At 50.8% G+C, this 27,780-nt stretch overlaps 3 non-coding genes and 1 pseudogene across 3 annotated transcripts; all 4 read right to left on the bottom strand.

The window, feature by feature from the left end:
- Positions 1-16,489: 16,489 nt before the first annotated feature.
- Positions 16,490-16,918, bottom strand: LOC139011552 (mediator of RNA polymerase II transcription subunit 10 pseudogene; annotated as a pseudogene).
- Positions 16,919-22,880: 5,962 nt separating this feature from the next.
- On the bottom strand, positions 22,881-22,953 carry TRNAV-AAC (transfer RNA valine (anticodon AAC)). Its single transcript has one exon. It is a non-coding gene; the product is annotated as a tRNA-Val (tRNA).
- Positions 22,954-23,239: 286 nt separating this feature from the next.
- On the bottom strand, positions 23,240-23,311 carry TRNAP-UGG (transfer RNA proline (anticodon UGG)). Its single transcript has one exon. It is a non-coding gene; the product is annotated as a tRNA-Pro (tRNA).
- Positions 23,312-26,789: 3,478 nt separating this feature from the next.
- Positions 26,790-26,862, bottom strand: TRNAT-UGU (transfer RNA threonine (anticodon UGU)). The gene has a single exon. It is a non-coding gene; the product is annotated as a tRNA-Thr (tRNA).
- Between the last annotated feature and the right edge of the window lie 918 nt (positions 26,863-27,780).

Here is a 27,780-nt window from a genome sequence, read left to right as displayed (position 1 = left end):
CCATGGAGAGAGGCCACACCCAACTCTTCTAACAGGAGAGTTAGAACAAGTGTGACGCCTCTGAAAGGACGAGAAGTCAACTCGGGTTTGCAATGTTCCTTAAGAATCGACTGTTCTGAATGCCTCATTAAACAAGGTGTGGGCTGCAAGTCAGGCTTTAACTACGTCACGTTTATGGGAGAGGAAGGCCGGGAGCCCTGACTTCCTGCCTGGAATGCTCGCCTATGTCTCTGCCTAGGCATCTCCTGCTTCTCCCTCAAGCCCCATCTCAAGGTCCACCACCTCCATGAGATCTACAACCACCATTGCTTTTCTTCCTACCTAAGATTTTACATGCACCGTACCCTCTGCGCTTTAAGGGCAAACACACAGCACTGGTTAAAACAAAGTGAGGCTGAGGCAAGGAGACATTTAACACTGTTACTAGAGATGACCAGTTTGGAAATAGGTTCTTCCCTGGTGTCACAGAAAAGGAATTTCAGGGACACACACGTAGGAGGGTGTTAGCAATAGTGGCAGGATTTACTAGAGTGAGTGCCCTTGACAATCCACTCAGCAGGTAGATCGTGTTTACTGCCCCAGGTGCCCACGCCCGATGCCTCATCCACCACCAGGTGGCTGAGCTCCCTCTTGCTGAGAAAGAAGTCCAGCTGCCGGGCAGCAGCCCACATGTGGGACCCAGGAGGGTCAACAGGGCCCAAAGCTGCTCACTCTGGCACAGGGCGACCGTGGGCATTACCTGACTTCCCTGCGCCTCATTCCCTATTTGTACACCCACCGCCAGGGCTCGGTGGTGCCCTCGGCCCTGCTGCTAAAGAGACCTTTGTGTTTCCTGTTTCCTTGGGCTTAGGAGAGAGCAGGCTTTCTCTCAAACCATCCAGTTCCTTTCCTGGCTTTTCCTGGGCTTGCATCCTTATTGTATCAGATCTTTTTTTCCAGAGTTTTTCCAGGTTTGTCTCCTCCCGTTTATGATTGGCATCTTGGCTTCCACTGCACATGCACACAGTAAAGTAATTTCCCTCTCACTGTTTTTCCTTCCCCCCATTAATTTGGGGGAGCTGATGGGTTGTTCCCTGGGGTGATAGGAAAGCCGGTCTTTCCTGCCCACTCGAACTTGAATCCATTTGGCAGAGTGGCTCCAGCTATTCCCTGCAATGTCTGTGAATTTGTAGTTTAGGCTCAGCCAGTTTTCTCCTTTCTCTTCTATTAATAGCTAACTACCTACCTACTGTAACAAAACCACAATGACAACAACACTTTTATCCTTGGAAAAGAAAAGTCATTCATAGGGGGCCTCGTAGCCACTGGGCGTGGGGAAGATCACTGAGAAGAACTGAACCAAAAGTCTGGTCTAGGAGAGAACCAAGATGGCGGCGTAGGGAGCGGACCTGTGTGTGCTGCTCTCTCACAGCATCATTGAAACTATCAACTATGAAGTAAACAACCGCCACTCAGAACCATGGGGAAGATGGCCCAGTGGGAGATCTACAACTGGAGGAAAAGAAAGAAGCGCAGTGAGACTGAGTGGGAGCTACGGAGGCACCAAAACCAGAGGTACGCAGTCACACGCCACGCGGGCTGCAAATGGATTCTCGGTTTTTTACGAACCCTCGAATCCTCTGGGCTCGCTCGGGGCGGGTCTCTGAGGCCCCAGATCCCACAGGGAGAGGCGGCCACGGCCTTGCAGTGGTCGGAGAGCGAGGGAAGCTCTGATACGCGGCTGCTCGCCGGCACCAAGGGACAAGAAATCCTGGTGTCCCGGGGAGGCGAGGGGCGCGGAGACGCCGCCATCGCTATTTCCTCCGCGCTGGTGACTCCCTGTGACCCCGCCCTACCCTCAGGGCTGTGCCAGAGGCACAAGAGGGAATGACTGTGCTTTTACAAACTCTCAAATCCACTGAGCTGGTTCGGGCGGGTCTCTGAGGCCCCAGGCCACAAGGCGAGAGACTGCACGGCCTTCCAGCGGTCAGGAAGCGAGGGAGGCTCTGGCGCTCGGCTGCTCGCCGGCACTGGGGGACGCAAAGTCCTGGTGTCCTGGATAGGCAAGGGGCCACTGAGTCTCCGCCCCGGCGACTCCCTGTGATCCCGCCCTACGCAATTTACATTCCCATCTGGGCTGTGCCAGACCCACAAGTAGAAGCGCCTTTTCTTCTGCAAACTTTCAAATCCACTGAGCTGGTTCAGGCGGGATCATGAAGCACCAGACCCTACGGGGAGAGGCAGCACGGCCTTGCAGCCATCAGAAAGCGAGGGAGACTCTGTTGCACAGCTGCTCGCCGGCACTGGGGGACACAAAGCCCTGGCAGAGAGTCAAGGGGCCACGGAGACTCAGCCAGTGCTATTTGCTCCGCCATGGCGACTCCCTGAGTCTCAGCCTTAATCAATTTACATCCCCATCCAAGCTGTGCCAGGTGCACAAAAAGACCCACCTGCGCTTTTGCAGCCTATCCCAACAAATTGCAGACTTCAACTGCTCGCAGCCATGAGAGACACACTCAAGAAGCAGACCCAGGAGAACCAGGATGGCGGCATAAGGAAGAGACCTGTGCGTGCTACCTCGCACAACAACATCGAAACTACCAAATATCAGACAAACACCTATCATACAGAACCATGGGAAACTTGGCCCAGTGGAAGCTCTACAACTGGAAGGAGAGAAAGAACATTGAGACTGAGTAGGATGTGACACCAAGTACAGAGCCCAACCCAACAAACTGCAGATTTCAACTCCTCGCATAGAAAGAAGTGCATTGAGACTGAGTAGGATGTGCAGAGGCACCAAGTACAGAGCCCATCCCAGCAGGCTGCAGATTTCAGCTCCTTGCATCTGGGAGGGACGCAATCGGGGGGCAGAGTCGGGTCCGGGGCCGGCCAGGGCTGGGCCTGACTCGGCCGGCACTGTGGAACTGCTGTACCAGCAAGCGCACAAACATGCCCACTGGTCCCAGTCTCTGGTGGGGCGCTGCGGGACAGCAGACAGGCAGTCTGTGCACTTGGTGGAGGGCAGGAGCGCTGGATGTGCAACCACCAGGAACGCCTGGAGATTTTGTCGAGTGGGGAGCCGCCGGCAGGGGACAGAGGGCCAAACTTCCTGTTTCCCCGGTAAGGCTGGGATGGCCCAGGTGAGGTTGAAACGGCCCCGGTGTGGTAGGGACGGCCCCGGTGTGGTAGGGACGACCCCGGCGAGGTTGAAACAGCCCCCGTGAGGTAGGGACGACCCCAGTCAGGTCGAAACGGCCCCGGTGTGGTAGGGACAACCCCGGTGAGGTTGAAACGGCCCCCGTGAGGTAGGGACGACCCCAGTCAGGTCAAAACGGCCCCGGTGTGGTAGGGACGACCCCGGTGAGGTTGAAACAGCCCCCGTGAGGTAGGGACGACCCCAGTCAGGTCGAAACGGCCCCGGTGTGGTAGGGACGACCCCGGTGAGGTTGAAACAGCCCCCGTGAGGTAGGGACGACCCCAGTCAGGTCGAAACGGCCCCGGCGTGGTAGGGACAACCCCAGTCAGGTTGAAACGGCCCCCGTGAGGTAGGGACGACCCCGGTGAGGTTGAAACAGCCCCCGTGAGGTAGGGACGACCCCAGTCAGGTCGAAACGGCCCCGGCATGGTAGGGACAACCCCGGTCAGGTTGAAACGGCCCCGGTGTGGTAGGGACAACCCCGGTCAGGTTGAAACAGCCCCGGTGTGGTAGGGACAACCCCGCTGAGGTTGAAACGGCCCCCGTGAGGTAGGGACGACCCCAGTCAGGTCAAAACGGCCCCGGCGTGGTAGGGACGACCCCGGTCAGGTTGAAACGGCCCCCGTGAGGTAGGGACAACCCCGGTGAGGTTGAAACAGCCCCCGTGAGGTAGGGTCGACCCCAGTCAGGTCGAAACGGCCCCGGCGTGGTAGGGACAACCCCGGTCAGGGTGAAACGGCCCCGGTGTGGTAGGGACAACCCCGGTCAGGTTGAAACAGCCCCGGTGTGGTAGGGACAACCCCGGTGAGGTTGAAACGGCCCCCGTGAGGTAGGGACGACCCCAGTCAGGTCGAAACGGCCCCGGTGTGGTAGGTACGACCCCGGTGAGGTTGAAACAGCCCCCGTGAGGTCGGGACAACCCCAGTCAGGTCGAAACGGCCCCGGTGTGGTAGGGACGACCCCGGTGAGGTTGAAACGGCCCCCGTGAGGTAGGGACGACCCCAGTCAGGTCGAAACGGCCCCGGCGTGGTAGGGACAACCCCGGTCAGGTTGAAACGGCCCCCGTGAGGTAGGGACGACCCCGGTGAGGTTGAAACAGCCCCCGCGAGGTAGGGACGACCCCAGTCAGGTCGAAACGGCCCCGGCGTGGTAGGGACAACCCCGGTGAGGTTGAAACGGCCCCCGTGAGGTAGGGACGACCCCAGTCAGGTCGAAACGGCCCCGGTGTGGTAGGGACAACTCCGGTCAGGTTGAAACAGCCCCGGTGTGGTAGGGACAACCCCGGTGAGGTTGAAACGGCCCCCGTGAGGTAGGGACGACCCCAGTCAGGTCGAAACGGCCCCGGCGTGGTAGGGACAACCCCGGTCAGGTTGAAACGGCCCCCGTGAGGTAGGGACGACCCCGGTGAGGTTGAAACGGCCCCCGTGAGGTAGGGACGACCCCAGTCAGTTCGAAACGGCCCCAGCGTGGTAGGGACAACCCCAGTCAGGTTGAAACGGCCCCCGTGAGGTAGGGACGACCCCAGTCAGGTCGAAACGGCCCCGGTGTGGTAGGGACAACCCCGGTCAGGTTGAAACAGCCCCGGTGTGGTAGCAACAACCCCAGTCAGGTTGAAACGGCCCTGGTGTGGTAGGGACGACCCCGGTGAGGTTGAAACGGCCCCCGTGAGGTAGGGACGACCCCGGTGAGGTTGAAACGGCCCTGGTGAGGCTCAGACGGCCCTGGTGAGGTTGAGACTACTCCAGTGAGGTTGGGACAAATAAAGGGGACCAGTATGGACTGATGAACAGGTGTAGATACAGAAGCAGAGCAACATTGAACAGAATGTTAAACTACAATGGGGAGCCTGGGGAGGGTTGGGGGGGGATTAAGAGACCAACTGAAGGACTTATATGCATGCATATAAGATTAACCAATGGACACAAGACACGGGGCGGGGGGGGGGCGGGGGGTAGGGGCCGGGGGAATGTCATGGGGGGGAAAAAGGAGACATATGTAATACTCTTTGTAATACTTTAAGAAATAAAAATTATTAAAAAAAAAAAATGAAACAATTAAAAAAAAAAAAAAAAAAAAAAAAAAAAAAGTCTGGTCTAAAAAACATGCAAGCCAGAAGAAACTGAAGTATCATCTTTAGAACTCCCCGGAGAAGCCATGTGCTCTGGGTTTTACTGGCACTGTGTGAGATTTCCTTATTGCTGGTTCATTCTCTTTACGTATCAAAGGTCTATCCAGATTTTTTTTTTAATTTTTCGCTAAAAGTATTACAAAGGGTATTACATAAGTGTCCTTTTTCCCCCCCGCCCTTGACAAGCCCCTGCCCTCCCTTACCCCCCAGTGTCTTATGTCCATTAGTTATGGTTATATGGATGCATATAAGTCCTTCGGTTGATCTCTTACTCCCCTCCCTCCTGTCCCCCAACCCTCCCCGGCCTTCCCACTGCAGTTTGACAATCAGTTTGAGTCAGCTCTGCCTCTGTATCTATTATTGTTCAAAAGTTTGTAAAGGTCTTAATTATCCATGAATGAGTGAGATCATGTGGTATTTTTCCTTCATTAACTGGCTTGTTTCACTTAGCATAATGCTCTCCAGTTCCATCCATGCTGTTGCAAATGGTAAGAGTTCCTTCTTTTTAACAGCAGCATAGTATTCCATCGTGTAGATGTACCACAGTTTTCTAATCCATTCATCTACTGATGGACACTTAGGCTGTTTCCAGATCTTAGCTATGGTGAATTGTGCTGCTATGAACATCGGGGTGCATATATCCTTTCTGATTGGTGTTTCTGGTTTCTTGGGATATATTCCTAGAAGTGGGATCACAGGGTCAAATGGGAGTTCCATTTCCAATTTTTTGAGGAAACTCCATACTGTCTTCCATAGTGGCTGCACCAGTCTGCATTCCCACTAGCAGTGCACAAGTGTTCCTTTTTCTCCACATCCTCTCCAGCACTTGTCGTTTGTTGATTTGTTGATGATGGCCATTCTGACAGGTGTGAAATTGTACCTCATTGTTGTTTTGATTTGCATCTCTCGGATGATTAGTGACTTTGAGCATGTTTTCATATGTCTCTTGGCTTTCTGAATGTCCTCTTTTGAAAGGTGTCTATTTAGATCCTTTGCCCATTTTTTGATTGGATTGTTTATCTTCTTTTTGTTAAGTTGTATGAGTTCCCTATAAATTTTGGAGATTAAGCCCTTATCCGATATGACGTTGGCAAATATGTTTTCCCACGAGGTGGGTTTTCTTGTTGTTTTGTTGATGGTTTCTTTTGCTGTGCAGAAGCTTTTTATTTTGATGTAATCCCATTTGTTCAGTTTCTCTTTAGTTTCAACTGCCCTAGGAGCTGTATCAGTGAAGAAATTGTTTTGGCATATGTCTGAGATTTTGTTGCCTTTGTATTCTTCTAGAATTTTTATTCTATCCAGATTTTTTATTTATTTTCCAGTCCATTTCGGCATTTATGTTGAAGGGTCCCAAATTCTGCCATCCTGACGTTGCCTTTTTGGAATATTGGTTTTAAGCTGTTTCTCAAGAAACAGTCTCATAAAGAACCTTTGGCCCTCCCCACCTCCCTGCCCAGGAGGTTCAGACAGAAACACCTGCTTCCGAAAGAGAACCTTAACACACCCTACCTACATCGGGGATTGAGGTGGAAACGGGGCTTCGGGCCATTAAGAAGGAATTGACCCAGATAAAACAAAAGTGGAGAGAGACCAAGATGGCAGCATAGGTAAACACCGGAGATTGCTGCCGCAAACAACCACTTCAAAAATACAACTAAAAGATAGAACGGACATCACCCAGAACCACAGGAAGGCTGGCTGAGGAGAGACTCTTCAACTAGAAGGAAAGAGAACAGCATACCGAGGCTCAGAGGAGGCGCAGTGTGGAAAATACAAAGGTGCGGAGGTGTGCGCGCGCGCGGGCGGGCTGGTGGCTGAGGGCGCAGTTGTCGTTTTCAAGCAGGAGGGAGTCTCAGACTCTGAGCTTCAGATCCAGGCGAGCCTCTAGGGACTCAGACTCAAACGGGAGAGGCGGGATTGTCTAGCATCAGTTGGAACGTGAGGGCAGCTTTCTCTCCGAGGTTTGCAGCGGTTGATGGGGTTCTGAGAAGCATAGCCTCTGGGAACGGGACTGAGAGCAGCTATAACTGCTCCCTCCGCCTGCCCTGTTGATCCCGTGGGACCCGCCCCGCCCAAGCCCTGCACAGAGCCATTTGCCGGATAGCCTCAGGCAAAGGCTAGATTAGCACCTCTCTAGAGGACAGAAGTTTTCCCACGGCAGACACAGCTGATTCTCACAGCCAGTCGGCCTGGTGGTCAAATCCCTCTAGTATTAACTACAACAATCAAGGCTTAACTAGAACAAGACTGCGCACAAAGACCACAAGGGGGTGCACCAAGAAAGCATAAAAAATGCGAAGACAAAAAAACATGACAGAAATGGAGGCTATAGAGCTAAAAAACGCAATTTTGAGGGCTTGCAATAATGTGCTAGAAGCTGCCAATAAACTTGATGAGAGCCTCACAAAATCTAATGAGACCCTCAATGCTATGATAAAGAACCAACTAGAAATTAAGCATACACGGACTGAAATAAAGAATATTATACAGATACCCAATAGCAGACCAGAGGAGCACAAGAATCAAGTCAAAGATTTGAAATGCGAAGAAGCAAAAAACACCCAACCGGAAAAGCAAAATGAAAAAAGAATCGGAAAATACGAAGATAGTGTAAGGAGCCTCTGGGACAGCTTCAAGCGTACAAACATCAGAATTATAGGGGTGCCAGAGGATGAGAAACAGCAAGATATTGAAAACCTATTTGAAGAAATAATGCCAGAAAACTTCCCCCACCTGGTGAAAGAAATGGACTTACAGGTCCAAGAAGCACAGAAAACCCCAAACAAAAGGAATCCAAAGAGGACCACACCAAGACACATCATAATTAAAATGCCAAGAGCAAAAGACAAAGAGAGAATCTTAAAAGCAGCAAGAGAAAGAGACTCAGTTACCTACAAGGGAATACCCATACAACTGTCAGCTGATTTCTCAACAGAAACTTTGCAGGCCAGAAGGGAATGGCAAGAAATATTCAAAGTGATGAATAGCAAGAACCTACAACCAAGATTACTTTATCCAGCAAAGCTAGCATTCAGAATTGAAGGTCAGATAAAGAGCTCACAGATAAGGAAAAGCTGAAGGAGTTCATCACCACTAAACCAGTATTATACGAAATGCTGAAAGGTATCCTTTAAGAAGAGGAAGAAGAAGAAAAAGGTAAAGATACAAATTATGAATGGACATAAGACACTGGGGGGTAAGGGAGGGCAGGGGTTTGTCAAGGGTGGGGGGGATAAAAAGGGCACTTATGTAATACCCTTTTTAATACTTTTAGCATAAATAAAATAAAAAAATAAAAGATACAAATTATGACCAACAAATATGCATCTATCAACAAGTGAATCTAAGAATCAAGTGAATAAATAACCTGATGTACAGAATGAACTGGTGATTATAATAGAATCAGGGACATAGAAAGGGAATGGACTGACTATTCTTGGGGGGGTGAAGGGGAGTGGGAGATGCGGGAAGAGACTGGACAAAAATCGTGCACCTATGGATGAGGACAGTGGGTGGGGAGTGAGGGCGGAGGGTCGGGCGGGAACTGGGAGGAGGGGAGTTATGGGGGGGAAAAAAAGAGGAACAAATGTAATCTGAACAATAAAGATTTAATTTAAAAAAATAAAAAAGATAAAAAATAAAAAACAAACTTTGTCCCGACCCCATGATGATCGGTGACGAGAGACAGACAAGAGAGGGGGTGACCTCTTTTCACAGATCCTCACTCAGATGCCCGCCTGACCGAAGTCGTGGAGCCACACAAAGGAGAGGAGAGGGCAGGCCCTCTCCCTCCACACTCACACACTTTCACCAGACATTCATTCAGAGTTTAAACAATCCATCCAATTCCTAACAATTTCTCAATTCCTGAGGGAGCTCTATAGCCTCCCAAAATCTCTTTGAAATGATCAATCATAATACTTAAAGGAGTAGTTTGAGTCTGTCCCACAATGTCCGTCCAGTAAGTCCACAGAATAAAACAGAAAAAAAACACAAAAACAGACAACCAAAGGGCCCCAAAGTACCGTCTTCCAACTCCATGGAAGCAAAACCAAAACAACCTTCTGACTCCGCGGAAGCAAAACCGAAAGCTAGACAATGGCCGTACGCCAACCGGTGGGAGCGACCCACCTCGTCTCAGATCCTCGAGGGGAATACACGTCCCTCGTGAGGTGAGCTCACACAGGACAGAACACACAACACAGGACAGATCATATAACACACAGAACAGAATACACAACACACAGACACCTACCACGGCCAGTCAGACTCTCCGGATCGGGGGTCCCTCAAGGGACTTTGGGATCCCGGACGAGCCCCCAACTGTTATGCCCAGATTTCAGGATCCCCAAAGGACCACCAGGGAGCCAGCCAAGTCCGATGCAAAAGCAAAAGAGTCTTTATTTGAGCTAGCTCGAGCTCCCCATCCACCACACTCACCGACACAGCGGCAGGAGGCAGAGAGAGAGAGCTCTGTGTGGAGAGGGGTTTTATAGGGGGGTTGGAGTAAGGGGAGGAGAGAGGACTGTGGGCCCTGCCGATTGGCCAGGCGCAAGTCGGTGTCTTGTTACACAGGATGTGGTCGTATCTATGGCGTGCACTTCCCTTGATTATCATTGGTTAGTTTAAAGAAATCCTAGGTGTGGCTAGCAGAGGCTTGGGCTTCCAGGAAGAAGCTCCTTGCTGAGCACATGGCTAATGGCTGCTGCCCAAAAATGGAGGATCCGGGGCAAGATGGAGGGCATAGCCCTCGCCCTTTCACACACATCCTTTGGAACTTTGTGAACAGAGGAGGCACAGAAGAAATGGACTTCTTCCTGCCATGCTGGATGGAGGGGACCTAGGGTCCTGACCGGGGGTGCGGCCACTCCCCAGGGGTGGTGCTGCTGCAGTTGTGGTGCTGCAGCTGCCCGGTGGGCATGTGAGCTGAGCAGCCAGGAGCACGCTGGCACCATTTCCTGAGAGGCAGGATGTGCTGGGGAGCTGGGCATGACCTGGGGGTAGAGCCGGATCTTGTGGGCCCCCAAACCCTGGGAGTGGAAATGAGAGAGGAAGCCAGGGGGAGATTTGGGCTGGAGAGAAAATTCAGAGGCATTGGTCGTATTTGTGGCTGATGGTTAAAACAAAAACTTAACTTCCATGACTAAAGGCCTTTTTAAAAGAAAGGGTTTTCTGGACCATAAAGGACTAGGACCAAAGGCAGTAGCACTGGGTGGAGAAAGTCCTGCAGTTAATGGGTTCCTTTAGACATGAAGTAGGGGGAAGAACGGTGTCGGTTCCTGGGGAAGAATTTACATTGGCTACAGAGAAGGTAGCAAGATAAGGTGCCGCAGGGACAGAGTCCGTAAGTCAGATGCATTTACTAATGTTGATTGGTTACAGGCAAGGGTTCGGAAAGTTCGTGTATGCAGGATGCGATGGCCCATCCAGTGGTCGCCTAGCCGACTCCTGGAGGTCGATTCAACGCTCCAACATACAGAATTCCAACACTTGCACAGATGGAGCCAGAGGAGGTGGCTCGGGAGGGGGAGGAAATCCGATGTGGTAGCAGAGTTCAAGTCGAGTCTGTTTATGCTTCAGAGAAAGACGGGGACTGAGAGTGTCCCCTGCTTCAGCCACAGGAAGTTGCTGGCAACCACAGAGGGATCTGTGCTGGGCAATTCACTCAATAGCCAACAGCGGTGCTCCAACAATATCACCCACCAATCTCACATCTGGTACATTCCCAAAGAAACATAATCGATATCTCAAACAGATATCTGCAACCCCAAGTCCATGGCAGCAATTTACACAATAGCCAAGCTATGTAAACTACCTAGGTGCCCATCAACAGATGAATGGATAAAGAAAATGTGAGATTATATATGTGAATATGATTCTGCCTTTAAAAATAAGAAAATCTTGCCCTGACCAGTTTGGCTCAGTGGATAGAGCATCGGGCAGTGGACTGAAAAGTCCCGGGTTCGATACCCGGTAGAAGCTATGTACCTTGGTTGCAGGCTTGATCCTCAGTAGGGGGTGTGCAGAAGGCAGCTGATCGATGTTTCTAATTCTCTACTCCTCTCCCTTCCTCTCTGTAAAAAGTCAATAAAAATATTTTTAAAAAGAAAATGAGTGTTGATCTATGTATGTAGGATGCCATGGCCCATTTAGTGGTCACAGTTTGATTCCCAGTCAGGGCACATGCCTTGGTTTCGGGTTTGATCCCCAGTGGGGAGCATGAAGAAGGCAGTCAATCAATGGTTCTCTCTCATTGTTGATGTTTCTATCTCTCTCCCCCTTTACCTCCCACTCTAAAATCAAGAAAAATATATTTTAAAAAATAATAGTAAGAAAATCTTGCCATTTGTGACAACATAGATAAACCTGAAGGACATCATGCTAACTGATATAAGCCACATAGAAGACAAATGCTGTATGATCTCACTTACATATAGAATGCAAAAAAGCTAACTCTATCCTTGGCCCGTGTGACTCAGTGGATACAGTGTCAGCTTCGGACTGAAGGGTCTTGGGTTCGATTCCCAGGCAAGGGCATGTACCTGGGTTACAGGTTCCATCTCCAGCCTGGCCACATGCGGAAGGCAACTCATCGATGTTTCTCTCTCTCTTCCACTTCCTCCCTTCCACTCTCTCTAAAAATCAATGGAAAAATCCTTGTGTGAGTAGAGGGTAGAATGGTGGTTGCAGGTGCTGGGAGTGGGCTAAATGGAGAGAAGTTAGTCAAAGTGTACAAACTTTCAGTTATAAGATGAATAATTTTCTGAAACCAAGTGGCTCAGATGATTTCAGCTACTGATCAAGTCAACTCTCACCACTTCTATTCAACATTGTCATAAAGATTCTGGCCAGTGCAACAAGGTGAGAAAAGCAAGCAAGAAATAAAATTCTCATTATTTAAATGACATGATATCTGGGGAAAATTCAATGGAATCTTCAAAATAAACAGCAAGACCTGATAAGTGAGTTTAGTAAGGTTGTGAGAGACAAAATCACTCTGCTAAAATAAATTGTATCTCTACACAGTAGTCATAACGATTGGAAATTTGTTAGTTTTTAAAAAATAAAAGAAACTGCCCTAACCGGTTTGGCTCAGTGGATAGAGTATCGGCCTGGGGACTGAAGGATCCCGGGTTCAATTCCGATCAGGGGCATGCACCTTGGTTTCAGGCACATACCCAATGGGGAGTGTGCAGGAGGCAGCTGATCGATGTTTCGCTCTCATCAATATTTCTAACTCTTTTATCCCTTTCCTTTCCTCTCTGTAAAAAAATTAATGAAATATATATTTTTTAAAGAAAAAAACTGCCTGGCCAGTGTGGCTCAGTGGTTTAGCGTTGACCCAGGAAGAAAGAGGTCACGGGTTTGATTCCTGATCAGGACATATGCCCAGGTTGTGGGCTCGATCCCCAGTGTGGGCGTGCAGGAGGTAGCCAAGCAATGATGTTTCTCTCTCATCCATGCTTCTATCTCTCTATCCCTCTCCCTCCCTCTCTCTAAACATCAATTTAAAAAAAAAAGAAAAACAGGCTCACAGCCACTGCTCTGTGCTCAGAGTAAGCTGTGAGTCCCAGCATGCTGGTATCAATAAACCCTTTGCTTTTTGCATGAAAAAAAAAAAAAAAAGAAAGAAAGAAAAACAGCCCTGACTAGTTTGGCTCAGTGGCTAGAGCAGCGATGGTGAACCTTTTGAGCTCGGCGTGTCAGCATTTTGAAAAACCCTAACTTAACTCTGGTGCCGTGTCACATACAGAAATTTTTTGATATTTGCGACCATAGTAAAACAAAGACATTATTTTTTTTCTCATATTAAACCTTTTCTTTATTTTTTTTTAGCATTCTTTGACATCATAATAAAATGAAAAAAGAGAAGTATGCAAACAGAAAAGTCTTAGGTAATATTTTTAAACCCTTTACTACCATATTTAATACTAGAAGCCCAGTGCACAAAAATTTGTGCACTCGGGGGGGAGGGGGGTGTCTCAGCCCGGCCTGTGCCCTCTCGCAGTCTGGGACCCCTCGGGAGATAATGACCTGCTGGCTTAGGCCTGCTCCCCGGTGGCAGAGGGCAGGCCCAATCTCTAGGTGCATCCCCTGGTCAGGATCAGAGCAGGGCTGATTGGGGAGTTGGGGCGCCACTCCCTGTCATGCACAGAGCAGGGCGGATCAGGAGGTTGCGATGCCACCATCAGTCATGCTCAGGGTAGGGCCGATTGGGGGGTTGGGGCACCGCCCCCTGTCACACACAGAGCAGGGTGGATCAGGGGGTTGGGGCGCCGCACCCTGTCACACTCAGGGCAGGGCCGATGAGGAGGTTATGGCTCTACCCCATCACACACAGAGCAGGGCCTGTGGGGCAGGGGGGTTGGGGCGCTGCCCTCTATCACCCACAGAGCAGGGCCGATCAGAGGGTTGGGGCGCCACCACTGTCACACTCAGGGCAGGGCCGATGGGGAGGTTATGGCTCTACCCCGTCACACACAGAGCAGGGCCCATGGGGGGGTGGGTTGGGGCACCGCACCCTGTCACACACAGAGCAGGGCGGATCAGGGGGTTGGGGCACCTTCCCCTGTCACAAACAGAGCAGGGCGGAGAGGGAGGTTGTGGCCCCGCCCCCGATCACACACAGAGCCGCAGGGTGATGAGGGGGTTTGGGCGCTGCCCCCTGTCACGCTGATCCCGGTGGTGGGAGGCCTCGCAGCTCCGCTGATCCCGGTGCTGGGAGCCATATTACCCTTTTACTATATAGGATAGAGACCTGATGCATGGGTGGGGGCCAGCTGGTTTGCCCTGAAGGGTGTCCTGGATCAGGGTGGGGGTCCTGCTTGGGTGCCTGGCCAGCCTGGGTGAGGGGATGATGGCTGTTTGCAGCTGGTCACACCCCCTTCAGGGTGGGGGTCCCCACTGGGGTGCCTGGTCAGTCTGGGTGAGGGGCTAAGGGCCGTTTTCAGGCTGGCAGGTGACTGAAGCTCCCGACCGCTCCTTTTTTTCTTTTTTTTTATTCTGGGCCAGCTTTAGCTCTGAGGCTTGGCTCCACCTCTAAGGCCTCAGCTGCTGAAAGCAGGTATCTGGTTTGTTTGGGTTCTATAATCAAAACACTGTTTCAACTCCAGCTCTAAGATCCCGGCTGGCTGAAAGCAGGTTTCTGGGGTTTTGTTTAGCTTCTATATTTGTAACAATGTTTCAAAATGCAAGCTCAGAGGCCAGCAGAGGCAGGCGGGGAATGTTGGTTTCCTCTGTCACTGAAGCAAGCAAGCCTCAAGTTCACTTCAAGCTGCCTGGCTGCCGGCCGCCACCTGGGCTGGCAGTTAATTTGCATATCACCCTGATTAGCCCATGGGAAGGGTAGCTGAGGTATGGCTAATTACCATGTTTCTCTTTTATAACATAGGATTTCCAAGATAATTCTGCCATACAGGATCAAATGCATTGCACTCAAAAGAGTTCATCAACCAAACCAGTATTATATGAAATGCTGAAAGGTATCCTTTAAGAAGAGGAAGAAGAAGAAAAAGGTAAAGATACAAATTGTAAACAACAAATACACATCTATCAACAAGTGAATCTAAAAATCAAGTGAATAAACAACAATGAGGTACCATCTCACACCTGTCAGACTGGCTATCATCAACAAATCAACAAACGACAAGTGCTGGAGAGGATGTGGAGAAAAAGGAACACTTGTGCACTGCTGGTGGGAATGCAGACTGGTGCAGCCACTATGGAAGACGGTATGGAGTTTCCTCAAAAAACCAAAAATGGAACTCCCATTTGACCCTGTGATCCCACTTCTAGGAATATATCCAAAGAAACCAGAAACACCAATCAGAAAGGATATGTGCACCCATATGTTCATAGCAGCACAATTCACCATAGCTAAGATCTGGAAACAGCCTAAGTGCCCATCAGTAGATGAATGGATTAGAAAACTGTGGTATAGTTTGGTAGTGATGAACTCTTTTTTTTTAAAATATATTTTATTGATTTTTTACAGAGAGGAAGGGAGAGAGATAGAGAGTTAGAAACATCGATGAGAGAGAAACATCGATCAGCTGCCTCCTGCACATCTCCCACTGGGGATGTGCCTGCAACCCAGGCCGACGCTCTATCCACTGAGCCAAACCGGTTTCGGCGTGATGAACTCTTTTGAGTGCGATGCATTTGATCCTGTATGGCAGAATTATCTTGGAAATCCTATCTTATAAAAGAGAAACATGGTAATTAGCTGTACCTCCGCTACCCTTCCCATGGGCTAATCAGGGTGATATGCAAATTAACTGCCAGCCAAGATGGTGGCCGGCAGCCAGGCAGCTTGAAGCGAACATGAGGCTTGCTTGCTTCGGTGACAGAGGAAACCAACACGATGGAATACTATGCTGCTGTAAAAAATAAGGAACTCTTACCATTTGCAACATCATGGATGGAACTGGAGAGCATTATGCTAAGTGAAATAAGCCAGTCAATGAAGGAAAAATACCACATGATCTCACTCATTCATGGATAATAAAGACCATTACAAACTTTTGAACAATAATAGATACAGAGGCAGAGCTGCCTCAAACTGATTGTCAAACTGCAGCAGGAAGGCCGGGGAGGGTTGGGGGGCAGGAGGGAGGGGGGTAAGAGATCAACTGAAGGACTTGTATGCATGCATATAAGCATAACCAATGGACATAAGACACTGGGGGGTAAGGGAGGCCAGGGGATTGTCAAGGGCGGGGGGGTGGGGGGGGGGAAGGACACATATGTAATACCCTTTGAAATACTTTTAGCAATAAAAAAAATCAAGTGAATAAATAATCTGATGAACAGTATGAACTGGTGATTATAACAGAATTAGGGACATAGAAAGGGAATGGACTGACTATTCTTGGTGGGGAAAGGGGTATGGGGGGTGCGGGAAGAGATTGGACAATAATCGTGCACCTATGGATGAGGACAGTGGGTGGGGAGTGAGGGCGGAGGGAGGGGTGGGAACTGGGTGGAGGGGAGTTATGGTGGGGAAAAAGAGGAACCAATGTAATAATCTGAACAATAAAGATTTAATTTTTAAAAATGTGCGCACACCAGCCCTCTGCAAAGAGGCGTTGCTGGCAGCACAGCTCCACAAAGTCCTTTAGGCCTCCTGTCTCTGAGGCCGCTCAGTCACAAGCTGCCTGAGGGTTAAGATGATTCACGCAGGACTAGATGTTTGAAGAGGAAGTTACGGACGGGGGATGGTCCTCCCCTCGGATGCTTCGGTATTTTGCCACGTCTTCTGGAAAGACTTCAGAAAGCTCTTGAATCAACAGGCCTTTAAATTTCTTCATCGTATCCATCTTCCCTTTAACTTGCTCATTTTTCGCCACAGCTCTTTCCAGGCACTCTTTGGTGTAGAGTTGTGGGTTTCGACCTTGATCTATATATTCGAAAACTTCCAAAGGTACAGTAATGTCATGAAGCTGCTGTCTGCATTTATCAATATCCTGTAAGCCGGTCACGATCAAATTCAGTTTCTGGTTGAGCCCGGCCTGGCTACTGGGCTGGAAGTCGCTGGCGATGATGCCGAGCTGCCGGATGTTCTCCACGAATTTCTCCAGATGCTCCTCCAGGTGGTTCAACTTCCCCGACATGGCCCCACGGCCCCCTGCAACTCCACTAGCGTCTTCCTGCTTCCAACCGAGCCCACCGCCACTTCTGTTTCCTCTAGGGGCGGGAGGAGGGGGCTGGATCTGGATCCCGGAGCGCCTCATCATGGCTGGATTCCAGGAGCACATAGCTCAAGAGAAGCAGGCAGAAGCTGTACTGCCTTTTATGGTGATGTTGGGGTCCAACCCCAGCAGGTCCAGGGGTCCCCAAAGGTGTGGACAGAGTTGGCGAAGAAGGAATGACACGGAGCCAGCGTTCAGTTGATCAGCAGCCTAGCCAGGATCTCTAGCCAGGATCTCCAGCCAAGTTCTGGGTGTTACTGTGTTGTTACATCTGTATTTATACCAGTTGATTTTAATCCTATCCATTTCTATTCCAAAGGTTAGGGCGTTTCTTATCTCCATTCCAGGGAGTAAAGATTATGTAGCTTAAGGGTGATTGTTCATAGTTAAAGTGATTAACTGCCCGCCTGGCATTTAATTAAGAAGTTTATCCCCTCCATAACTTCAGGAAAAAATCCCTACCTGGGGAAACAACCTTTCTCGGAGAGGTGACCTTGGTTAAAACACACAGCGCCAAGAAGGGGAGCAAACATATTAAGAATAGTATGCCATACACGCCAGGTCCCTTGAAACATGTGCTGTGCAGATGTTTCTTCCCCGCAGTGACTGTGTCAAGCAGCAAGGATGGACCGGCTTCCGGCATGGCCTAGCCTTAGAAGTCCTATCATGTCACTTCTACCAGAGCCTTGGTACATTTAGATTTCCGGAGAGGGAACCTAAACCCAGCCTGCCCATGGGAGAAGCAAATTACATTGTTGGAAGAACAGGTAAGATGGAAAATCTTATTGAAGCCATTTTCAGATAATACAACCTGTCACACTTCATATTGCAAAAAAATAACAATGATCTACCGGCCTTTTCCTGGGACTGCACAAATGGTTAAACATCTTCAAATCTTTTCTATAACTAAGTCCATGAAAGAGTTTGGGAGAAAAATACCCCCGGTAGATTTAAAAAGTAGACATTTGATAAAATGCAACCTAAATTCATGATTAATTAAATAAAGAAACCTCTGAGAAAATTAAGAATAGAAAGAAACATCCTGAATCTAATAAAGGATAAATAGTAAACTCTTGCAGAAGGCAGCGGACTTAATAATGAAACTGTCACCCCAACTATTCAGTATTACTTTACACTGGAGTTCCAGTCAGCTTAGAGATAGTCATGGAAGTAAGTAGCACGTGGCCATCCCTTATGTCCTTGCTATTGTCTGCCCTTATTTTGACATTGAATCTCTTGAATTGTCATTAAAATTTATTTTTCACACCTAAGCTTCCCCATTATATTTTAGACATTTTGAGGACAGGAATCTAAATTTACATATTCCTCAGAGTCCCAAGTATATGCCAACTAGCTCAATAAATGATTTTTTATTATTTAAAGGCTGCAGGAAAAGGAGACAAAGGAAGAAGCAAAAAGAAACCAAAGGCTTACTTTTCCAGTATGAATGTAACTCCTCGGGAAGTTATTCTTGTATGTGGGGATAGACCCGGCAGCAACTTGCTTTCCAAATAATTAAGAGAAATGGGTTCTTCTGCAGTTTTGACTGATGGCTCCTCTGCGGTGCCCCTCTGCTATGTTTTTTGTTTGTTGTTTCAGCATTTACTGAGTTGTTTCTCTCTACTCCTGTACTTGCCTGTATCGCCTGCAAGGGCCAGTTTCTGACAGAAGTGGAGATGTCCGCACTGCTGCTTTTCCCTGCCTAATAACAGTCATCCCTGGTCTGTTATGCTGCCCCTGCATTAATTCCCTGGGGCTGCTGCAAGCAAGTGTCACTGACCAGGTGGGCTTAACCAACAGAAATGTATTCTCTCACAGGTCTGGAGGCCAGAACTCTGAGTTCAAGGTGTTGGCAGGGTTGGTTCCTTCTGAGACTACGGCAGAATCTGTTCCAGGCCTCTCCCTTGGCTTCTGGGGGTTTGATGGCAATCTTCGGGGTTCCTTGGCTTGTGAAAGCACCACCCTGACCTCTGCCTGCATGCCCTCATGGCCTTCTCCCCACGTGTCTGTCTCAGAATTTCCCCCTTCCCCCCAAGTCATTTTGGATTAGAGCCAGCCCTGATCTGATTTTAACTCGATCGTATCTGCAAAGATGCTATTTCCAAAAAAGGTCACATCCTGAGGTCCTGGGGGTTAGGATTCCGACGTATCTTTTTTCCAGGACACAATTCAACCTTCTTCTTCCGTTCAGAAACACTAGCCCCAGCTCTACACGGTGACTGCGATATTCGATATTCGTGTCAGGTCATAATGAGTGCAATTACGGTATCAGTACCTACGTTTCAGCTCCAATTTTCGTTTCTATGAACTTTCTCCTTCCCCTGGCCTCTTATTTGCGTTGGCTGGTAGGATGCTGCATGCAGAAAGCCCTCTGAGCTCTGCTGACTGTAGACTGGCTGCCTCGTTTCCTTCTGCCAACATGATCTGCCGCTGGGCAAGACTTATATTTGTGGTATTTATTTTATATATGTAAATGCCATTTAACAAAGAAAAATTAACCAAAAAAATGAGTTCGCGTGTCACCTCTGACACGCGTGTCATAGGTTCGCCATCACTGGGCTAGAGCGTCGGCCTGTGGACTGAAGAGTCCCAGGTTCGATTCCTGTCAAGGGCATGTGCCTTGGTTGCGGGAACATCCCCAGCAAGGGGTGTGCAGGAGGCAGCTGATCGATGTTTCTCGATCATGGATGTTTCTAACTATCCCTCTCCCTTCCTCTCTGTAAAAAATCAATAAAATATATTTTTAAAAAAAGAAAAGAAAAACATAAAAATAAAAATCAATAAAACATATTAAAAAGAAATAAAAATGAAAGAAATAAAAGAAACTGCTGAATTCTGTCGTTGACATAAGAAACATCCAAACCTGTAGAGAATTGTCATGAGTTTCTTTGAGCCAAACTGATGACATGTTGGGGAGCAAGATTTCACATGCTCCGGAGAATGGCAGTGTCGCAGCTTATTTTATACATTAAAACCAAAGGTCGAGTGATAAGGAAGGTGCATGAAGTCCATTGGTGATAGATTAAAGGTGCAGGAGAAAGCAGATGTGGGGGTGGAATCAGCTAGGATTGGATAAATGTCAAAATAGAGAACCAATACATATTTTACATTGGTGGGTAAAGGATAGTCAACATTTCATATTTATAGCACACAGAGATGGTATGCGGCAGGAGGGGTCTGCAGTCTCCTGCCTGGTGGTCCTGGCCTCTGGTGTGGCAGTTGTGCCTTCGAGAGGAAGGAAAAGAAAATTACTCTGACATTTCAAAGGTACCAGGTGTACCGGTTAATAATGGCGGATTTTGTAATCAAAGAAAACACGATAATTTCAAGAGAAACATGGAAAGTGCTTTATTCAAAATAATGTCCATCTCCAGCTACACATTTCCCCCATCTTTCAGGTAATTTGTGGTTTCTGTCCCAATAGAACGTCTCTTGTTTTGAGGCAAACCATTCAGAGACCAAATTTTCCACTTCTTCCTATGTTTTGAAGTGCTGCTCAGAAAGTGCGTGGGCCATCGATCGGAACTAGTGGTCATCTGAAGGAGCAAGGTCTGGTGAATACAGCGGGTGGGTTAATACTTCCCAGGCAAGATCTTTTAACGTGTCTTTAACTGGTTTGGAAGTGTGTGATGGTGTGTCATCATGAAGCAAAATTACTTTGCCGTGTCTTCTGGCACATTTTGGTCATTTCACAATCAAAGCGTGGTTCAAATTGATTATTTGTTGCCGGTAGCGGTCAGTATTAACGATTTCACCTGGTTTTAGAAACTCATAATACACCACATCTTCCTGATCCCACCAAACGCAGAGCATTGTCTTCTTTCCGAAGCGAGTTGGCCTTGCAGTCGATGTTGATGGTTGACCTGGATCAGCCCATGATTTTGTGCCTTTGTGATTCTCAAAATAAATCCACTTTTCATCGCCAGTCACAATTCGATGCAAAAAAGACTTTCTTTCGTGCTGTTGAAGCAACATTTTACTGATGACTTTTCGGTTTTCCATTTGTCTTTCCTTCAGTTGATGTGGCACCCATTTTCCTTCTTTACAATCTTTCCCAGTGCTTGTAAATGATCAGAAATTGTTTCCTGAGCAACGTTTAATCTTTCTACAAGTTGTTTTTGAGTTTGACACGCACCTTCATCCAATAATGCTTGTAATTGTTGGTCTTCTAACTTTTTCGGTTGGCCTGGGCGTTCTTTTGCCTTTCACATGCTATCCTGGATGCCTAAGCACAGTGGTTCGGGCTTACTTCCTTTGCTAAGGGAGCTATAGGCCTGTGATACCCGCCATGACCTGCCCAGTTAGAAATTTGTGGTCAGGCCATCCCGTGTGGTTGCTTTTGGTCACTAAGCTTATTAGGCCGACAGTGTCAGGCTTGCCATGTAGCCCCTGAGCTTGTCGGGTTGACTGCATAGCCCTTTTCATTCACACCGTTTCATTGCTTTATGGTTGACTTGAGTGAAAAACAAAAAGTTTTGTGTAATCTCCGAAGAATTGTGATGAAGACAACTGCTGACAACCGAATTTTGCAGGTATTACAATGACAGCATGGCTCGCAGCTGACTGCTCATGTTGTTTATTTATTTGGGTGTTTGTTTATTTTTGAGAAATGAAATAACTGAATCTTTTGCTGGTGGGCTCAGTAGCCCATCCAGGGCAGACCCCAGGTCTACGTTTGTGACAGACCATCCAGCCTAACAGCGAACCCAGGAGAAAAAAGACTCAGTTTCGAGACCAGCTGTGAGGTTTCTCTCCTTTCTCTTCTTTTCCCGCCATTATTCAAGAAAATCGGCAAGTTGATTGGTCTATCACCCTCATCGGCAATCTCAACAAGTGGGTCTCCGTCACACAGTCCCTCATTTTATGTATTTATTTTTAGAGTTTTCTTTTCTTATTTTTTAAATATATTTTTATTGATTTCAGAGAGGAAGGGAGAGGGAGAGAAAGAAACACTAGTGATGAGAGGGATACATGGATTGGTTGCCTCCTGCATATGCCCCATCAGGAACCTGGATGGAGCCTGCAACCGAGGTTCGTGCCCTTGACCAGAACTGAACCTGGGCCCTTCAGTCCTCAGGCCAATGCTCTATCCACCGAGCACAGCCCTTCGTTTTAAATGGCTGCTGTAATTACTCGGACTGGCTGTATCTGGGTAAACGTAAAAGGCCCTTTTAAAGTCATCTGGGGTTTCCTAGAAGGGGCGGTGGACAGCTACCCAAGAGTATGTGTCTATGAGCTTCTTCACTTTAATTTTCTCCCTCCTACCCCCGTTTTATTTCGTAAAGGCTCCTCTGCACCACCTCCTTGGCCTATTGCTCTTGGTTTAAAATTCCATACGAAGTTTTCCTGAGGCTGCTGGGGACGTTACCAACACTGAGAATAGACAACCGAATTGACGTCGTCGCTGCGGTTACGTGTCGCAGCGGTCTGAGGTGCTGGTCAAGGCTTCAGGCTCTTTGTGGGTGTGGGTTGGTGCGCCGACAAGCTTGTGCAGCACCTTCTACCCTCTAAGCATTTTTTCCAATGGGTCACAATAACCCATTTTTTCCCAATGGGTTATACGAAATGGAACTCTAGCGGGAAGTTCTGCCCTTATTCGTGCAGAACCCGGTGTGGGGCCAGCGGCTGCGGCGTGGCCGGACTGTGTGAGGCCTCCTGCGAGGGGTGCTCTGGGCCGAAAGTGAGGTGCTCAAGGTCCTTACGGGGGCAGGCGGCCGAAGCGGGAAATCAGGGCTGTGGTGCGGATCTCTCTGGATCCCGTCTGTGTCTGTAACGAGGTGGAGGTGATGACGTGATGTCCTGCATTGTCTCCGAGGGTTCCAAATGGAATGCAACACAAGAAATTTTAAAAGGCCGGGGAGGAAAACAGAGGTCCAGCAAGTCCTGTTTCCGCCCGGTTTCGAACCGGGGACCTTTCGCGTGTTAGGCGAACGTGATAACCACTACACTACGGAAACCTGCAAGCATGGCCTCCCAGTTCCTCTATTGACGGCGACAACCTGCTCCGACGCGGCGCTCCTGCAATTTCATAGGCGCCGAGGACCGCCCCGCAGCGGGCTGAGCCCCAAGCAGGAGGCCCTGCACGCGGCCTCTCGCGGCTCCTGCAGATCCCAGGCGGCTCCCGCTCCTCCACGTGCTCTCCTTCCCGAGACCCCGCTCTCCCGGAGCTCGGCCATTCCCACTGCCTGTATAGAACCCAAACTGGCCATGTGACAAATTTTATTTTGTAAAAAGCATAAAACTGGGCTCGTCCGGGATTTGAACCCGGGACCTCTCGCACCCAAAGCGAGAATCATACCCCTAGACCAACGAGCCAGCTGGTGCTCCAGCTTGCCGCTCAGTCCTTAGTCTGATTCTGTGTGGCGTCATTGCATCGCCAGGAAATGTGTTCATTTCTGGCTTATCGGGAACTGCTCGGGTTTCGGAGTCTCCCACGCTCGCCCATCCCTTCCAGCCGTGTCCGCGTCCACGGTGAACTCTCGGCGGTCCCGGCTCGCGCAGTGCAAACGCCGCGTCCCGCTCGGCCCCCCTGAGATGTCCTGGGATCCGGATTGCTATAGCCACTCAGGCAGCGGGGAAGGGCATCCTTTCGCTTTGGGGGACTGGAGGCCCCCTCCCAAGGGAGCCCCAATAAGGTGCAAGTCTGGAGGCCCAGGGGCGGGGCGCAGAGGCCGAGAGAGCCGGAGGTCATCGGCCGCGATGGGAGAAATGCAATGAAACCGGGGCCGTCTCTTCATGTGGGCTGCCTGGTATCGTCTTATGAAAATGTTTTAAAAACAACACATAGTTATTTGCCGCGTGTTCAGGAAATGTAGGGAAGTGTAAGGCAGACGTGAGATGGCCGGAACCTCGCTCCCCACGGCTGGCACCAGCGCGCGCACCCGCGGCGCCCAGGCAGGTGCCCGGCGCTCGGCCCTCCCGGGACCGCCCGGGACGGAGCCGCCTCCCTTCCCCGGAGAACCGGCGGCGGTGCGGCGCCCCCTCACCACTCCCCTCGGACCTGCTCTTCCCAAAGGACTTGAACCGGACTGGTTGTTCAGGAGTAAAAGTGATTCCGATTCCCTGCAGCAAACTTCACAAAATTCACGCCAAGCTGGCCCAAACGTTTATTTTTGTGCCACCAGCTGGCTGTTACAGGTGCGGGGGACGCGAGGCGGCTGACCTGCTCCAGGGAAAGGTGCTGATTTTTCCCATTGCCAGGTCGGCGCTCTGGCGGCTCCCTCGCGGCCTCTGCTGGGACCTAGACGCCTGCGCCCCCCCGCACCCGCGCCACCCACCCCGCGCCCCCCCGCGCCCCTCCGCACCCCCCCGCGCCACCCCGCGCCACTCCGCGCCCCTCCGCGCCCCTCCGCACCCGCGCCACCCACCCCGCGCCACCCCCCCCCCCCCGCGCTCCCCGCTCGGGATAAGAGCTGGCGGGCGCCCCTCCGCTCGGCGACCGAGGCCTCCGGGTCAGATCGCCCCGGGGCGGCAGCATCTGCTTGTCTTCTCTGGAATGACCTAAACCCACGTCCACCCCGTCACAGCGGACCCGAAGTCTATAAATTTGTCACAGTCGCTCCCAGTCTTTTTTTAAAAAAACCATTCAGGTTTGTCCTGTAAACAAACAAAACCCTTCACAGCGAATACCTGCTGGCCTTCTGACGCTGATTTCTTAGTTTGCGCTGTTAAGGAAGTCAAGGTACAAATGAGCCTAAATCCCCAGCGAGCGGTGCAAGGGGCGCTGCCCCAGGGCCGGCCAGGCCGCTGGGGTCTCGGACGCCCTCCCGGCACCCAGGCGGGCGCGACCCGCGGGGGGCCTTGGCAGAGGCAGAGGCGACGTGTCCTGCTGCGCCCCCCCACCCCCACCCGCACCCCCAGCCAGCGCGGACCCTCCGGAAGGCCCGGGGCCGGTCGCAGCCCCGCGCGGGACACCGCCGACTCCCGGCTGCACTTGGCGCCGCTGCGGGTTAGGAAACCGAAGCTGGGCCCTGCGGGGGCGGGGCGCGGGGGGCGGGGCGTGAGGCCACCGATCCGCGTCTCTCTCTCTCTCTCTCTCCTTCCCTCCCTCCTCCTTCCTCTCTCTTTAAAATCCACAAAAATACAACTAATATATGCTGACCTTCTGCATATATGTTGATTTAATATCCTCAGGAGAGAACTTAAAAAAGAGAAGAAGGAAGGAAGGAAGGAAGGAAGGAAGGAAGGAAGGAAGGAAGGAAGGAAGGAAGGAGAAAGAAAGGAAGAAAGAAGAAAGAAAGAGAAAGAAAGAAAGAAAGAAAGAAAAAGAAAGAAAGAAAGAGAAAGAAAGAGAAAGAAAGAAGAAAGAAAGAAAGAAAAAAGAAAGAAAGAAAGAGAAAGAAAGAAAGAAAGAAAAAAAGAAAGAAAGAAAGAAAGAAAGAGAAAGAAAGAAAGAAAGAAAGAAAGAAAGAAAGAGAAAGAAAGAAAAATAAGGAAAGAAAAAAAGAAAGAAAGAAAGAAAGAAGAAAGAAAGAAAGAAAGAAAGAAAGAGAAAGAAAGAAAGAAAGAAAGAAGAAAGAAAGAAAGAGAAAGAAAGAAAAAGAAAGAAAGAAAGAAAGAAAGAAAGAAGAGAGAAAGAAAGAAAGAAAGAGAAAGAAAGAAGAAAGAAAGAAAGAAAGAAAGAAAGAAAGAAAGAAAGAAAGAAAGAAAGAAGAAGAAGAAAGAAAGAAAGAAAGAAGAAAGAAAGAAAGAAAGAAAGAAAGAAAGAAAGAAAGAAAAGAAAGAAAGAAAGAAAGAAAGAAAGAAAGAAAGAAAGAAAGAAAGAAAGAAAGAAAGAAAGAAAGAAAGAAAGAAAGAAAGAAAGAAAGAAGAAAGAGAAAAAGAAAGAAAGAAAAAAGAAAGAAAGAAAAAGAAAGAAAACAGAAGTTGGCGGGTGCACCGGAGGAGAGAACCGCTGGCGGAAACCTGGGGAGGCGCCGAGGAGACCGTGAACGGGGCAGGCGGGGTGCGTGGAGAGTGATCGGGGCAGGCGGGGTGCGTGGGGAGTGAACCGGGCAGGCGGGGTGCGTGGGGAGTGAACGGGGCAGGCGGGGTGCGTGGGGAGTGAACCGGGCAGGCGGGGTGCGTGGGGAGTGAACGGGGCAGGCGGGGTGCGTGGGGAGTGAACCGGGCAGGCGGGGTGCGTGGGGAGTGAACGGGGCAGGCGGGGTGCGTGGGGAGTGAACCGGGCAGGCGGGGTGCGTGGGGAGTGAACGGGGCAGGCGGGGTGCGTGGGGAGTGAACCGGGCAGGCGGGGTGCGTGGGGAGTGAACCGGGCAGGCGGGGTGCGTGGGGAGTGAACGGGGCAGGCGGGGTGCGTGAAGAGGGGCACCGCTCGCCCCGGACTTCGGCCCCGGGTTGGTTGGCCCCACGTGCCTGCCGCCCCGCAAGGCCGGGTCCTGCAGAAGCCACGTGGCGAGGCCAGCGGCGAGTTTTGCGGGAATTCTCGGTCGCCCTCCCAACGAAAGCAGGAGGTTCCCGGGGGCGGGAGGGGCACTGACAGGTGGTCTCCGGCAGCGGAGATGAAAGGGCGAGAGCCTTGCCTCCCCCGACCCCCCGGGGTACGGAGCGACTCGCCACGAGCTCGTCGGTAGCGCGAGGGGCCGCGGGGCAGGAGCGGGGCAGCTGGACTCCGAGAGGGCAAGGCCGACGCCACGTGCGGCTGCAAGAGGTGTGCGGCCCCGGGGAGGGCCGTGGGGCTGACGCCGGCGGGGCCCAGCCCTGGGAACTTCACGGGGCGGCCTCCCACCCCCGAAAGGCTGGCACCTTACGCGTTTCCCCCTGTCGGGGATAAAAAGGGGAAGAAACCCGAGCCAGGCCCCAGCGAGATTTGAACTCGCGACCCCTGGTTTACAAGACCAGTGCTCTAACCCCTGAGCTATAGGGCCCGCTGCGTGGCTGTTCTCTGCCTGCGACTGGTTGATGCCGCGGCTCCTCCGCGCAGCCGCCGACAGTCCTCACGGAGACACCCCGCGGCGGGAGGTGGGGCGCGTCCCGAGGGCCCCTTTTCCTAAGAGCCTGCGGCGTCTGCCGGCGTTGGAGCCGCGGGCGGGGCCGCACATCCTGGGACAGCCGCCCGCAGAGGCCCGAGGTTCCGCGCCCGGGAGCCGGTGGGCGGGGCGGGGCCTCCGGGGGGCGGGGCTGTGAGGCGGTCCCAGCTCTCCCCCGCTTCTGCGGGGTCAGGGCCGAGCGCCCTTGGAGGCCAGGGCTGTGCAGCTAATTGTGCGTGAGGATCGGGTGCTGGGTCAGGGCTGCGGGGAAGGAGTTAGGGGAAGGATGTTACTAGGTCTGTCCTGGGGGGAATCGAGGTCCGGGGCTGGTCAGGTAGGCGGGCACGTGAGGGAGCACCGGGGTGGGGGGTGGAAGTGGGATCAGGAAGGAGTCCAGCTGATAGTGATGGAGAAATCAGAATGGCTGAGTGTGAGGAAGTGGGTGGACCAAGGACTGAGGCAGGGCCCTGGGCCCCGAGCCCCTACAGCACCTTTAGGAAGAGACAACCCTGAGGGCCCCCCTTGGATTCTTGGGGAACAGGTCCGATCAGAGCCCCCAAAAGGGCACACGGAGCTGAGGGCAGGGGAGGGTGAGAGCCCAGGTCAGGGACAGGAGCCCTCGCCGGGCAATGGCCAGGAAGTGGCGGCTGCAGGTAGAGGGTGCGCGTTGGCCTGGTTGTCCAACCTGCCCTATGCCCTGCAAGGCCGGATCACTGAGGTCCCTGGACGGCCAGGCCAAAAGCAGGCCCCAGGTGACCTCCAGTCCGTGAAGAGCTGTGTGAGTCCGGTGGCAAGGACCTAGGTCCTCACAGCTCT

The sequence above is a fragment of the Myotis yumanensis genome, unplaced genomic scaffold (genome assembly GCF_028538775.1).
Source record: "Myotis yumanensis isolate MYYU_CA2020_CCGP unplaced genomic scaffold, mMyoYum1.0.hap1 SCAF_5, whole genome shotgun sequence".
Lineage (NCBI taxonomy): Eukaryota > Metazoa > Chordata > Mammalia > Chiroptera > Vespertilionidae > Myotis > Myotis yumanensis.
Note: the sequence above shows the minus strand (reverse complement) of the source record. Positions and strands in the feature narration are given on the sequence as shown.